Consider the following 15,073-nt stretch of genomic DNA (forward strand, 5'->3'; position numbering starts at 1 on the left):
TGACAGGAGGGTCGCGTCGCCCGGGTAGCGCTGGATCCTCCTGATTACCGCCGCTTTGTTTTTTCAGGAGCGCAATAATGATGCAGCGCTCCTTTCAGCGATAGAGGCACTCGTGTTGGAGACGAGATACCAGGAGGCGCAGCAGCCAGCCTTGCTTTTGCTGAGGTTTCTACGGCTTTGTTCACTGTACCTGATGCCCACAGCTTGCATTGCACTATTCAGGTTTTGTGAAATCTTGTGCTTAAAAAAGAGCATAAAATTTATTTTGTCATACGTTTGTCCTGTTTTGCGGACTACCGGTTAGTAGCTACCAACAGCGGTGCCAAAGCTATTGTCTCCTGTTGTTCAAAATACTAAAAAACAGCGGTCAGTAACAATGATCTGCCTGTCCAGCGTGCATGCTGGCTACGTGCGTATTTGGAAATCGAACTACAATATTGATATATAATAAACTGCATTCTGTAAGATACTGTAGTCGCTTTGGAAAGCAAAATAGGCGCCGTATTTTATGAGCTATTCATTTTGCATTGTTTATTTCGCATCCGGTGCTTACTGCAGCGGAGACACATATATCCCATATGCCCCAGAAGTAGCTTCCCAGCTTCTCACCTCTCTTGACCTTTTCCCTGCGGGCGGTAGTACTTTGCATTCCTGGAATTCTTTATTCCGTGTCCTCAACACATTACCATCGCGAAAGATTGCCCTGTGGAACTCGCTCGTAGTCCCCTAACAGCCGCTTTCCTTGCAAACACGTGTTGCACAGCTTCATTGCGTTGCGACCATATCATCGTTGGAATGGCCTCCGCAATGTGCTCTAAAGAATGCACAGTCGGCACGCTACCTACCAAGCTAACTTGATCGTTCCGGCTGGCGCCGCAACACTCGGGAGAAAATGCCACCCTCGGCACCGGTCGGGCCGGTGCACATTAGCACGTTGCACTAAACTAAAGCTAAGTTCGCTGTAGTTAGCTTTGAAACTCAGTAAAGAATGTGCTAGCAGCTCGGCGGAGGTGTCTTGAGTAATCTCTATGCATGGTAATTTAACGTCGAGTTATTGTATTTATGTATTGTAAACATACTTGACTGAGGTTAATATCCCATTTCCAGTTTGTCCGCTGTTCTCCTCTCTGTAGCTGAAGAACTATCAATAATAAATTTGCTCTCAGGCGCGATAACGGCACTCTTAAACACTGTGTAATTAATGTACCTGAATAATGCCGAATAGCGATTACTCTACGCACAACCGAGCGGAAATAATGTAGAACAATCTGCTGTAATTTAAAGAGAACTAACATTAACGCTGTGAAAGTGCTGTAAATATTTGGGAGCAAATTTAACAGCCAAATTGTGGTAAGGGTTCCTTTTTTGTCATTAAAAATACTACTCACAGTACCGGCTTAGAACCATTACTGCGTCTAATCATTGTCATCAGTCGCGTAACTGCCGCTCACAAATGTACAAAGGTAACAGAGTAGGTCAACGAACGACCACTCGTTAAAATATAACTGTACACTTGAGAAACCCATTCACAATCTAAAAAGAAAAGACAAAAATGGTAGTTATTTCTTGGCGAAACGACTTCCGGTAGCTGTTGACTACAGCAAAAAAGTTCGAGTATAGTTATTTCGAAACGCTCATAGCACTGCATATTGCTACTTTTATTGCTATTGCATTTTTTGCGTCCTTCGTGCTTTGCGCAACAACTTAGGCTCCAGAATAAGCAGAACTATGAAACATCACACCGGGCTTCTTCTTGAGCATTCGTTCGGTTAGAAAAAGGGGACCGTTAACTTTCCAGAAAGTTTTTCAGATCTGCAGGAAATGTAGCAAACAGAGCACCACAGTACACGACAATCCTTTTAGCGCACTCAGTACTATTCGAGTTCGGGGCTTTGTGATTCTTGGTTTGCATCAAGGATGCGTTTTTGGAAACAACTCGTGCAAGAGATCGGCGCAGAGAAATTCACCTGCACAGAAGACAGGGTCTGTTTTACATTTTACCAGTAACCTGATTGCGGTGTTATTTTACCCTTTATAGTGTGTAACGTAGTATGCGACATTCTTTCGTAAAAGATTTTTTTCCATACCTATTAGTTACATTTAATTACGTACCGCACTACTCTACGCAAAAAGCATGCAAAATAAGATTGCAGCCGTTATGGATAGATTAGCATCAATGAAAACCCTTATGATTAGCTTAAAGGCGCGTGTTCCTACGGTCGCTGTGCCATTCTAATGTAAAATCGCTCACGCATAATATACGTTTCCTCCAGCAAACTACTCTGAACTTTGTTGTAGTTACCACGTAGCTCCTGTACTGTGCTGTGTATTACGTTCCTAAAGCTTGCCCTCATAGCAGCAACGCTTATCCACTTGGCAGCGAAGTTTCGCTTAAGAATTTCTTTGTTTCGTTAACACAGCTGTTCCTATCAGCTAGTCAGTTGTGTTGCTAGTAATGATACGGCTTGTGTGCGCTTAGATCACTCCGGCATTCATTTTTTACGATGTTTTATGTAAATCAGTCGCAACCGTTCCAAGAGTTGCTGCCTAAACTGCGCTTGACTTGGTTACAATAACATGATGCTTACTTTCTTTATACTGTAGTCCGGCGCCTGGGAGAGAAACTTTTGGTCTTCAATACTCAACTTTTGTCCTTATTGTTTCCAAAATCTACCTTTTTATGAACGAAAATGTGACAAAGAACGGTGCTACAAAATTAATGTGTGGATACATCTAGTCGTTGTTTTCCGTACCTTCTCCTTGCGCAGTGTGGCACATAATACTTATTTCTAAGGTTCTCACTTTTTATTACCCCCGTGGGCATTCTTATAAGGAGCAGAGCCATAACCCGTGAACAAATCTATAGGAAAAATATGCTATATCCAAGCAAGAAGCAGCAGCGCTTCAGAGGTGCGTGGTGGCTCAAGATAGCCTCGCTTTGTGATCGTCGGTCGCGTATTTTGTTGTTGTTGTTTGCAAACACTTCTTGCTAGCAAGTTCAATTTTTTTTTTATTCTTACTCCATCTTTCTCTTCGCTTTCTGGGCGGCTTTAGCCTCCGCAGACAGTATCGGGCATTGGCCACTATTAATCATCAACATCGTGTCACGTACAATAACAACGACACTGTTTTTTTTTTTTTTACCAGCGTTCGGTGGTCAGTGGTGGCTGAACGCCTGGAAGTTCTCCACACGCCTTCTTTCATGCGTGCTGTGGGGTAGCCCGTGATAAATGGCTCGGGCTAAACGGCCATCGTCACGTTCTCTTTTGTTGCCTTAAGCCGCGTGCGTGCTTGCTGAGGATAGCCGGACAAAAAGCCGTCGAAGCCGGAAAAGTGCTAGAAGAAGGCCAGTGGAGTCATCCCCTGGTCTTTCAATGCGGCCGCTTTTCGATGTCTCAGCGGCAAACGCATTTATGACGCCATTCTCGGCGGCAAATTTTGAGACCCGTGTAACTGAGGGAGAGGGCAGCGACAGTTTCAAATAAATGCAGTTCCAACAAAAAAGCGTAAACATGCCCCCAAAAAATGTAAAATTTGTACGAAGCGATCTGATAAGAGAAAACATGGAGCAAAAAAAGAACACATTGGGAAATAAAGAAAAGGAAACAAGAGATGAGAAAGTTGAAGGATAGCCTTGGTGAAAGGCCTTCAAGCAGCGAGACTTGATTTTCAGCGGTGTTGTGGAGAGCTAGCTTGTAGCCCCCTCAAGCTCTTAACGCTTTCTTTACCACGCCCACCGAAATCCTTGACTTTGAACGTTGGCGCAAAAAGTCCCCATTCTGAGCTATTCCGGCAGCTTCTGGACAAGTAACGCCATTGAGTCCGTGGCAAAACGACTGCACTTCATGTTGCGTAAACGGTTTCTTTATAAGGCTCCCGAGGAAGTATTTTCAAAGTTCGCACGAGAGCTCTCAACACGAAGCGATTGCGCAGGTCTGGCGCCTAAGATGTGTTCTCTTCACGCACTGACTCTTCTCAGCAGCGACGGTGTTCTGGCGGTTTCGCATCATCGACACTTTATCCTACGAGTGCCAGCGAGAGCTTTGTGCGGGAGGATGACGTACATTAGTCTTACTTCATTTCGAAGAGGGATGATTACTTCTTTTAGCCCTGACTATCGGTCGGTGCGGGGCTATAATTTTTGTTTCCGCCGTTGGAAAGGTGATTCACTGCTCTCGAGGCCTGTCTGAAGATACCGGGCACGTCCTGAATGAAACCGTGCAACCGGCACTGTAGTGGAGAGTCTGCAAGACAGCCCAGGGTCTACATTGACACTGCACTGCTGTGTAGCCCAAAGCACTGCGTGCAAATAAATCGTCCGTTTTTTGTTTGCCAATCTGAAAACGTGGCATGAAGAGTTGTTTTTATTTCAATACTCATTTTTGGCATAGTGACGCAGAGCACGTATTTAAAGATGTTATATTATACTATTGTCGACTGGATGTGTTGAATATTTTTAATATTTGAGCGAGTCTCTCAAAATCGCTAATCACAGATTTTTTTTTCTTTCGTTAGAAACACAATTCCTCTCCCTTCTTTATCATTACAAAGAGAAATATTCTATCTAAACAATGATTTGCAGCAGTATAAACCTCAAAAAATTAAAACTCACACAACCCTGAAATATCCTGTATTCTCTTTGTAAGGAAACAGCTAATATTATGTGTAGGAGGGCAATAACCCACGTCCTTGTTTTTTTTAAGATCTTTTGGTGTCGCTAGCGATACAGTAAGGACTCCACTATAAGCCTCGAAAGTCAACCACTTCCAGAGTCCTTCGACCAAATGACAACTTCCTGCAACGGAGCCTGTTTCTCAGTTTATTTTTCATAGCATTTTCTGATGCCAAAAAAATATTGATTTCAACTCGAAATTTTTGCCTTGGTTACAAATAAGAAGACTGTGCAAAGATATTTTTCTTTTTTACTGCCAGATCAGGAAGGATTTACATGAATCCACTATCTTTAGTACTCCAAAACAAACACCTGTGGTCTAGTAGCACTGCATTTGTTGTAGTTGCCTTAACCTCACTGTAACTACACAAAAAATCACTCGTTATTAAACAGGCGCCCCTCCGAAATATAAGGTAGTAAGCTCAGAAAAAAAAAATTATCATTTAGAACGCTTTCTTGAGGCCAGGTTTCTCTGCTCGTGGTTTTCTAGCAGCATTCAGGGCAGCCGTACTTGCTTGCTATTAAATAACTTAGTCTCCTTCCTACGTCACAAAAGTAATAGCAAAATTTTGTAACCTCCTCCCCGTACTTTCACTGACCCGATCGTCAAAACCCGAGCAACTAAAAAGAAATGAGTTGCCCATAATGCAAGCTGTACCTCCCAAACACGAGTTTAGATTTCTCCCAAAGTTCTGAAAACAGTGGGCGTAGTATTGCCGGAGACGTTACTATGCATACACTTTGCTTTAAAGTGACAAACGAATTCCCGGCGACCATTTTAGTGCGGAAGCACTAATTCTATGGGTGCCAACAGCCAGAAAAATCGTCCGTTGTCTGTTCGCTTTGTCTGTTCACGTTGTCTGTTCGCCTAGTGCGAGTGCTCCGTCCCGCGGCACTGCCCGCTCATTGTCATCTTCAAAGTAGCAAAAATGCGTGCTTTCGTACTGAATCGAATTCAGTGGACATTCTGTGTAGATTTTCCGGAACTTAAAAAATTGATGTATTATCCTTTGGGGTAAAAATCACGATAATATTCGTCTGCAATAAAAAAGGGTACGACGCTGAAAGTTATCACGCGACAGCGTTAGTGGGTTATGCCTATATATGAGGAATTCATAATTCTCGAGGTTACATTCACAGATCCCTGCAAGTCCTCCGATTACTGCTGGCGCAGTGGTGCAGCGGTTAATCGATGCACCACTACTCTAAAATGGCAGGTGCTACCACCGGTGGGGCTCGTGCGATCCAGGTTGCTCTTCTGGAGCAACCTCTCTCAGCCTATTATTGATATAACTACCACCTGCCACGGTGGTCAGTTCGCTCAAAATTCAGTGGACAAGCTGTGATTGCGTTACAAGGCCACGTGACTTAGGTGCGCAACCAACGTTGCCGAAGTGACCGGTTGCTCGGGCCGCTTCGCCGACGCGCAGACTACTAAGACGTCAGACACGTAGAGTATACTAAGAACGGTGTCACCCAAAGGAGTTCGAATAGCATAAAACCGAAGGCTCGACATGCAGGTTTTACCATATACTGAACAACTGAGAATTTCATGGAATCCTATGATGTTTCATTAGAAAAACCAGTGAGTATGACAAAAGATGCGTTTAATCCACCAAAATGGAGCTCGAGAAGGTACACAGCTTCTATAACCGATTCCCTTGCGGTACTGTGATGCACCACGCAGCGATATCAGCGGGCACCGGCCACGAACGTCGGCGGGCTGCTTGACGACCTTTAGGGCTGTAGTTGCCCCTGTGCATTACACAACACCCAGGACAGAGAAAGGATTTATACAGAAGGTGCATTCAAGAAAAGAATAGGGAAGCACTGGCATATATACTAGTGCACCAAAGAGGTTTGCATAGTTTTACGGTTCGACGCAGTTCGTGACGGCTGTTCACACAGATGACGCAATTGTTCTTGATGCTTAAGACTGCCGATATTAGGGTTTGCCGAAGTTGAAGTGAAATCCCCACAATGTGCTCCCCAGACGCATACGTGATCGAGACCCTCCTGCTCCATATTGGCGCTAGGCAAAGTACTGTAGCACTATGCAAGCCAGGCGTATTTGTCGCATGTGAACGTGTTTCGCTCCGTTGGAACGCATCCGTTGCCAGAAACTTGGACAACAAGGTGACGTATCTGCCTATAATTGTTTTTCGCTTGAATAAGCAGTGTTTCGCCACTAGAACAACTGTTTGAGAATATTTACGTGCCAAAACTAAAGTGCGCATAATGAAAAATGCGCACTTGAGTGTCTCGAAACTATTTGGACAACCCGAAGATCTTTTTTGTGCAGCTGCTTCTTATTAAGCGGACACTTTCACATTTTGCCTCCGAGGAAACGCACGAACCACGGCCGGGGCTCAGCCTGATAGCTCTTACTTAGGCAACAAATGGTGTATCATTAGGCACTGTGTCTAGTAAACAGGTTTTAAAGATGCAAAAATTAGGTCGGTAATTTTTGGAAAGCAGCGTTAGTATGTGGCGCCACTCTTTATACCCTTTATGGTTACGAACCTGGCACAGATGCTGCTCATGATCAAGCTGCGGAAAGCGGTCGCGCAATAGGGATGCGCAGTGAAGCGGTAAAAGCCGCTTTTTTGAAGGTCACGTGTCACAGGGTGATGACGTTGTAATCAATGTTCGGCAACGGTTCTACGTAAGCTTGATTGCCAGGAACTCCCAGTTAACATGAAATTTATGCGCCTGAGGTCGTGTTGGGATTAGCCGAGAAAAAAAAAAACTTACCTGCAGTGTGTTATTCAAATCGTATGGAAAGAAACTGGGTCGTATGTGTCTGAAACCGCAGCGTGCGCTGCCTATCTAATTCTCAGAACAACGATTTGGTACGACAAGCTAGCTTATGGCTGTATGCACTCAAGTGCAAAAGTTAAGAAGGTGGCACATCAGCGGCCTTAAGCATCAGAAATGAACTGTGTGGGCTGGAATATGTTTCACCTCAGCGTGTTATTTATCTAAAGGTTAAAATATACTACTGGTATTTTGTTCCCCTTCTAACGACATTTGACCTGGTAATTTAGTGCGGGCACAGTCAGAGTCAAGAACAAAACTACTGCTACTACTACTACTAGTATGTTGTGCTCAATATTTGTGTTCATGTTTACAGTTGAAATCGCTTCTAATGACATTGGCGTGTGCGTTCTCGGCAAACCCGCAAGAATGATGAGCTGATCGCGTTTCGAATGAATCCAATTGTAATTTTTTTTATTCTGATTAAAAAAAAAAAGACGCTCCCGAGATGTGCGCTACATGCCAAAGCATAACACCGAATGCGCAGAGTGCGTGACATTTGACAGTCAGCGAAGGAAGACATCACCGAGACAGGACTCTTTGAAAGTGTCTCAGTAGTACCCACGCACAACCGCCGGTGCGTCAAAGCGAAACCTGGCCGTGCTTCGGCTCCGAAGTGTACCGCGATACCTTTGACCTTTCCAAAGTGCGCGCTCATTGTGCAGCCTGTGCGAAACTGTCGAAGCACGGAAACGCATCGGCTTGCGCGACCGCCGCGTCGGTAAGCTCCGGCTTTTTCCCAGAACCGCCTGTGCGAGGACACAGCAGCAGGGGCAGCTTAAGCAGGGAGGTGGGCTGGATGACGCTTTGGTATACGTGCTGTTCGCCAGATGCTCCTCGATGCAGCAGGGACTCCTTCGCTTCACTCTCGGTAACGACCCCCATTTCTGCTTGCAAGAGTGCTTGACGAAAACAAGTGAATAACAAGCGCTCGTGGGGGCGCTCAGGGAGCGGTGTCGCGCAAAGCCTAGCCGGTCACAGTGATGAGCAGCCAGGCTGCCACTTGGACGAGCACAAGGCAACCAGAGAGGGGTGAGCAACGCCTCTGTGGATAAGAAGCGTGGCAGAGGCGCAGCATAAGCAGCGCGGCAAAAACTTTCGATGGCGGAGCGGTGCACGCTCCGCGTGCTTACTCAGCGCCCGTCTAAGTGCCACGTTCTACGACACCACCCGTGATTTTTTTTCTTGCCTGTCTTCCCCGAGGCGTAAGCGTCGTTAACCGTATCACCTGCTGCAGTCCCTTCTTGAGAGTATAACCTGAACAGTGTTTTCCCCCGAAGATCTTTTCTTTCCTTCACTCCTCATTGTACCGTCTCCGCGATGTTTAATGATGGCGATCTTTGTTCTTCCGAGGCGCTTGTGCTTTGCAAGGGTCTTTTGTAGTCCTGGTGACTAGTTCGATGTAGAATGTACTTTTAGTTTCCTTGCTTTCGGAACAAAGGTTAAGCCTCTGTCGCGCGGTGCTTCACAGCCTTGAATGAACAACAGTGTGATAAATGAGTCAGGGGGGCCCAACTGAAGCGTCCTATTGAAAAACGCGTGAATAACGAGGGGGCATTGTTGTCTTGGAACAGCAGCGGTAACCATTAAGATATTTACAAGGTTTGTAGCCTTTGGGTTTTTACAGCTTGTTGAGTTAACCATTGACCGACGTATACCAAGGGCATCTTAAACCTTCAAGCTTCAACCACAACCTTTTGCACTCTTCTTTTTTGCCAACGTCAGCTTGTATTTATTGTTAGACAAATAACTCTGAGTCGGTCGTTCTTACGCTAATCGATCGTTTATATAAAACTCCGCTGAATGGTTGATACTCGACCCACTTTGCCTTTTGGTCTGAAAACACGTATCGCGAGACCATCCAGGTTCCAAAGAGGACAAGGGAGGTTACTCTTCGGGGCATTGTGAAAAACACAGCGCTAAAGGAACCGGACGGAAGAGAACAGACACACACGGACGCTCGTCTGTGTCTGTTCTCTTCTGTCCCGTTCCTTTAGCGCTGTGTTCCTTTATAATGTTCAGTCACCAACTCGCACAACAACTTGCTTTAATGCAGTTTTTTTGGGGGGTTTCTGAAGCTTTACTTTGCCTTCCGTGCCGGATGGGCCGGGCTAACACCATCATTATTGAGCAGCGTATGCAATTATTGAATTAAATATAAAACGTTTGTTGAGTGGCTGCAAATGCACTAATTTCTTGCCACACGAAATATTTAGCCGAAATAATTTTTGAACAATATATCAGGTTTTATATTGGTTTTTCGAAATAAAAGTTTTTAAATATGGCTTGCGTGACGTGGTCGCAGCAGCCACGGCTTTCAGGAGGCCAGTGGGCGGTCAAATAATTTTTTTACCACTTTTCTTCAGTTTTGAAGACGACCTCCTTCATCGTGTGGAATAACCGAATTCTTTATGGAGTTCCTAAAGAGGTCGGTAAAGGCGACAACTGCTAAAGAGGGAGTCAAAATTTAATTGATTTATTCCCGGTTCTTCTGACAGTCTGGCAAACAATGACTCACTGCAAGGTTATTTGCGATAGTTAATTTCCAATCACACTCAGGCGCTAGAAATACAGTCGAGAGCACTTATAAAGACCCAGCGGTTGCTCGGATGGCGTTAGTTGTATCCGAGACTTGCAGTAAATGGACCTCCAATGTAACAGCCACAAATGCAAACTCAGATAGAGTAAGGCTGTTGTAGGAAACTAGTTATTCAAACTAACCCCTAATCCTTTGCTTTCCAAGCTCTCCAGAGCAGTTACGAGCCTCTTGCCGATAGCGTTGCTACCTACAAGCATTTAGGGCGAGATTATAACTAATCACGGTGAAAGCCTCTGCGGCAGCTAATGTAGGATCGGCCTACTCGTCATCGTCTTCATCAGATTCCGGACAATATAAGAGTGTTCGTACCTGAAGTAATAATATCTTTTCAGTACATGGCCCCCCGATTTCGGCGGTACCATCTGCACCAACGAAGTCATCCCAGGCGATATCAGGTCAGGCTAGATGCTCATCGATGACGCGTTGCCACAAATCTAAGTTCGTTCGATAACGTGGGTGTTCGACAGCATCCTCCATCGTTCCTGGGTTTATAAACTGTGCCTTATAGAAGCAATTCGTGGTGCCTTCCGCAGCCAGTTCCTTCCACGCGAACTTACTTCATTGCCAGGAAACAGAACTATCACAATTGGGACGTCAGCACCTGGTCACTCAGTTGTTACCAGCATGCACGGGTGAAGCGCGCCTATACACCTTGAGCACATGTATTATGCCCATGTCAGTGGCAGGTCTTGCTCGTCGCGTTCTGTGACTAAAGATCGTCGCCATCGCAATCGGATGGTGCGCCGCATGGTTGTCTAGAACGAAGAGGACCTTTCTACTCGGTCTCATTCCTGTAGCTCCTCTAAATTTGTTTCTAGCGGCGCACTCGTCGAAAAACAAAATTCACGAATCGTCCAGTACTTTTTGTCATGCCTGTAGTGCACGAGTACGTATCTTTCAAAGCACGACGCTTTGCAAATCTTGTGCCCGCCGAGGCGGCACACTTGTTATGGCGCTCGGCTGCAGACTCGAAACACGCGGGCTCGATCGCGGCCACGGCGGCCGAATTTCCATGGACGCGAAATTCTAGAGGTCCATGCACTGTGGGATGTCAGTGCACGTTAAAGAACCCCAGGTGGTAGAAATTTCCGGAGCCCTTTACTACGGCGTCCCTCATAGCATGAGTCGCTTTAGGACGTTAAACCACATAAACCATAAACCATTTACATGTCTTCCCAATGACACATGGCGGCCGCCGGTGGGACGGTAACGCCAAGCTTACTGCACGTTTAATCGGGGCTAGGGGCCGGCCTTCAAGGCATGCTTTTTTAACTGCCGCATCTGGCAAAAAGTTCTACCGGAATTACGTACATCCAGTATTGTTTTTTTTTTGCATTTCGGGTGTACACGTTATTTTCCTTAGAAACTGGTAAGAGGGTGTCACAGGGTCTTCGTGGTGTCCGTCGCTATCCGCTCCTGCAGTAAACGGAGATTTTTAACCAATCATTGGCCGAGTTTAGAAAGCCTCCTCGTTCGCTGTAACCCAGTTGTGCTGCCGCACTTGTTCGTAGTATCTGACATCCAGTGCCGTTGCCCTAATGTTGCCTTTCTTTGTAATACACACAAGCGCTCGTTATAACTTCAGACCTTATAATTGGCTTCCACTGAAATCCGTTGAAGCCCCTGGTACTGTAGACCACCGTGAGAACTAAGCAACAGAAATACTGTAAGTAAAAAAAAAGCATATATATATATATATATATATATATATATATATATATATATATATATATATATATATATATATATATATATATATATATATATATATATATATATATATAAATATATATATATATATATGCGGCAGCCTAAAAAAGATTGAAAAACAATAAACCCCTGCCTGCACCACTGACGTATAACAAGCTTAATCTAATTTGAAGATAAAAGAAAAGAGTCGAGGGCAATGGTATAATTTTACCACTCGTAAGTGCATGCTCGTTTGGTTGGAAGCACATGTGGGTCCCCCCGGAGGTGTTAGGTCATGGCGCCGAGGGCAGGAGGACCGATACGCTGACGACCTAAGCTTCTATTGGCCGGATCACACCACACATACTTCCAGTGTCACAAAAACGCGAAAAGCTGGCAGGTTGGAAACAAACCCTGAAAGTCGTGGAGGGACCCGAGGTACTTGACCCCGGGCTATGTTCTCCTGTCTCCGGTGGTCGGAGTCCGTTGTGTTTGGTCGATGGGCGGGCACCCCGTGAGCGGGGCCGCACCATTGGGCAATATTGACGCCCTCACTGCCCAGGCCAGGCAGGCCAGCAATGGAGTCAAGACATTCGAAGGATCAGAGCAAAAATCTCGCTGGCCCCATCCCCATCCCTAGGCCCGCAACCCTTTTCCCGACAACCATACAACCTATCCATTTCACCCACCCTCTCCGCTACGTCCCAGGGGAGATCAGGGGAGTCTCCCCGGGCCCGCTCCTCAGGCTGTGGGTCGCTATGTAGCTTTTTCTAGAAAGAAAAAGAAAACGAGATGAGGAAGAACTTACTGGTTGCTTATGTTTTTGGTCTAACGCACAAGAACATGGGCACCTATATCCGCCGAGGTGACTATGGCCTAACGCCTCTTTTCCCATCGGTACTTTACAAGGCAAACCAAGGGGCATGCACAAGAGACTTGGGACATAAACAAGGTTTAAGAGAACGTTGCGAAAACAGGAGAAGTTTTCTTCGGGTAGGCTGCCACTAGCAGAAGTCTTCATCGTCATGCTTGCTGGTACGCTTGATATACCCGGTTCTTCTTCTTTTGGTCCGTACAAACTTTAATTTAAAAATAATACATATAAAGCAAGCAAACAGTGACCGAAAGAAAAAAAAAGAATATGCGATTGTTTCCTACTTTTTAAAAATTGTGGTGTTGATCAATGGCTTTTGTTGCTTAAATGAAATTGATTAGAAAGCAGACGAAGATAAACCACATGCCGCCGGTGGGATCCCAATTTAGAACCCCCGAATTTCCCAACAGGTGCTATACTAACTGAGCTACTGCGGTGGTCTCCGGCTTTTGAGTGTATTTATTTTCTGTATTGCCTAATCTAGAGTGCTCATCTGCCCACCCTTGTTCATATTGGAGGATTAAGTACGTCCATCATAATCACGAGCTATACGTGAAACGTGATTGAATGGTGAGGGCTCAATTTGTTTGAGAACCTATTGTGCTATCTATGGCATCAGGGGTGCCAGAACCGAGGCCTTTGTTCTGACACATTTAATAGAAGCTAACATCAACCCAAACACAGGTGCATAGTAAAATGTTTCTTATTTTTAAAAATCTTGGTATTTATCAATGCGAAGAAATTAGTGTTTATTTTGTCGCTAAAGATACTTGATTAGAAAGGTTAAGGAAAAAACTATTAATGCTACGTTGGTAAACACCAAAAATAAAAAAGGAAACATTCCCTAATGGTCCTTGGTTTCGGTGACTGTTGGCTTCCTTTGTGACTGTATCATAACAAGCCCCTCATTTCTCTTCCGTCGTAGATTAAAAAGCTTGAACAGGGCCTCAATTCTGGCAGCCTTGATGCCATAGATAGCATAAAAAGGTTCTCGCACAGCTACCGCCATCAATATTCGATCGCAGTCCACGTGACACTCGCGGTAAAGCAGGACGTACTATTTCTGCCGCCATGAACCAGGCAGGTGCTCGGCAACACTCAATGTTTGGTTACACACAAAATAAATACCCCAGAAAGCAAGAAAAAAATTGACAGCAGTCACCGTACCTAACTTGATAGAGCATCGGACGTGAATTTCGTAGGACGTGGGTTGGGATCCCACTGGCGGCATGTGGTTGCTTTTTCTTCGGCTTTGTAATTAAATATTTAGGAGCGACAAGATAATTACACTATTCATATCCCATTGATCAACGCCATAAATTATAAAAAGCAAAGAAACTTTCCTCTATGCTACTTGGTTTCAGTAACTGTTGTCTTTCCTGATATCTACTATGTCGCAACGAGTCCCTTATTTCCCTTCTCTTGTGCGTTCAATAGCTAAAGAAGGGCCTCGGTTTTGGCGGTCTTGATTCCATTGGTAGCATGAGTAGTACCATTGGTACCATAAGCATGAGGGAAATGAGGGGCGCGTTCTGATATACATATGAAGGAAGCCAATAGTGTCTGAAACCAAGAAGCATGGGGGAATGTTTCTTGATTTTTGCTATTTGTGGTGTTTCCAATGGGACATCAATGATGTGATAATTTTCTTGCTTAAAATAATTGACTAGAAAGCAGAACAAAAACCACATACCTCTGATAGGATTCGAAATCACGACTTCCGGTATTTCGTGACTCATCCTTTGCCAACTTAGCTACGGCGTCGGCTGTCCGGTCTTCTGCTATCGGGGGCATGTGTGTTGCATTTAACCTAACCTTGAAAGTGTTAGCCACCACCACACTTGTCCGCATTGGCGGACGTAGTACGTCCTGTGATGCCACGAGTGTCACGTGACACGTGATTGAACGCTGAGGGTGGAATCTGTGCGAGAATCCTCCTACGTTGCCCATGGCATCAAGACTGCCAGACCCGAGGCCTTCTTTAAGGTATTGAGCACACAAGGGAACGCAAAATAGGGGCTCCTTATGAGGTACATAAAGGAAGTCAACAGTTACCGAAACCAAGCGGCACAGGGAATGTTTCTTTTTTTTTCTGGCGTTGGTCAATAGAAGATTAACCGTGTAAATACTTAAACACTGAAAGTTAATTGAGCAATAAGCAACAGAAAAAACAACCACATGCCGCTGGTGGGATTTGAGCCCATGACCTGCTATGCAAACGATATTGCCGGGCTGAAACAGACCCAGCAGCTTGCTGCTATGTTAATCTTAATTGTCATATTGTAGGCCTATGTAATCATTTTCTAATAGGCTGAGGCAGCTCGGACTGGAGCCACTTTAAGAGCCACGAGATGCCCCAAAATCATTTTTTTTTATAATTAATACTGCATCAGAAAACTGCTTTAAAACGAGATATATATTT

The sequence above is a fragment of the Amblyomma americanum genome, chromosome 3, assembly GCF_052857255.1.
Source record: "Amblyomma americanum isolate KBUSLIRL-KWMA chromosome 3, ASM5285725v1, whole genome shotgun sequence".
NCBI classification, from domain to species: Eukaryota; Metazoa; Arthropoda; class Arachnida; order Ixodida; family Ixodidae; genus Amblyomma; species Amblyomma americanum.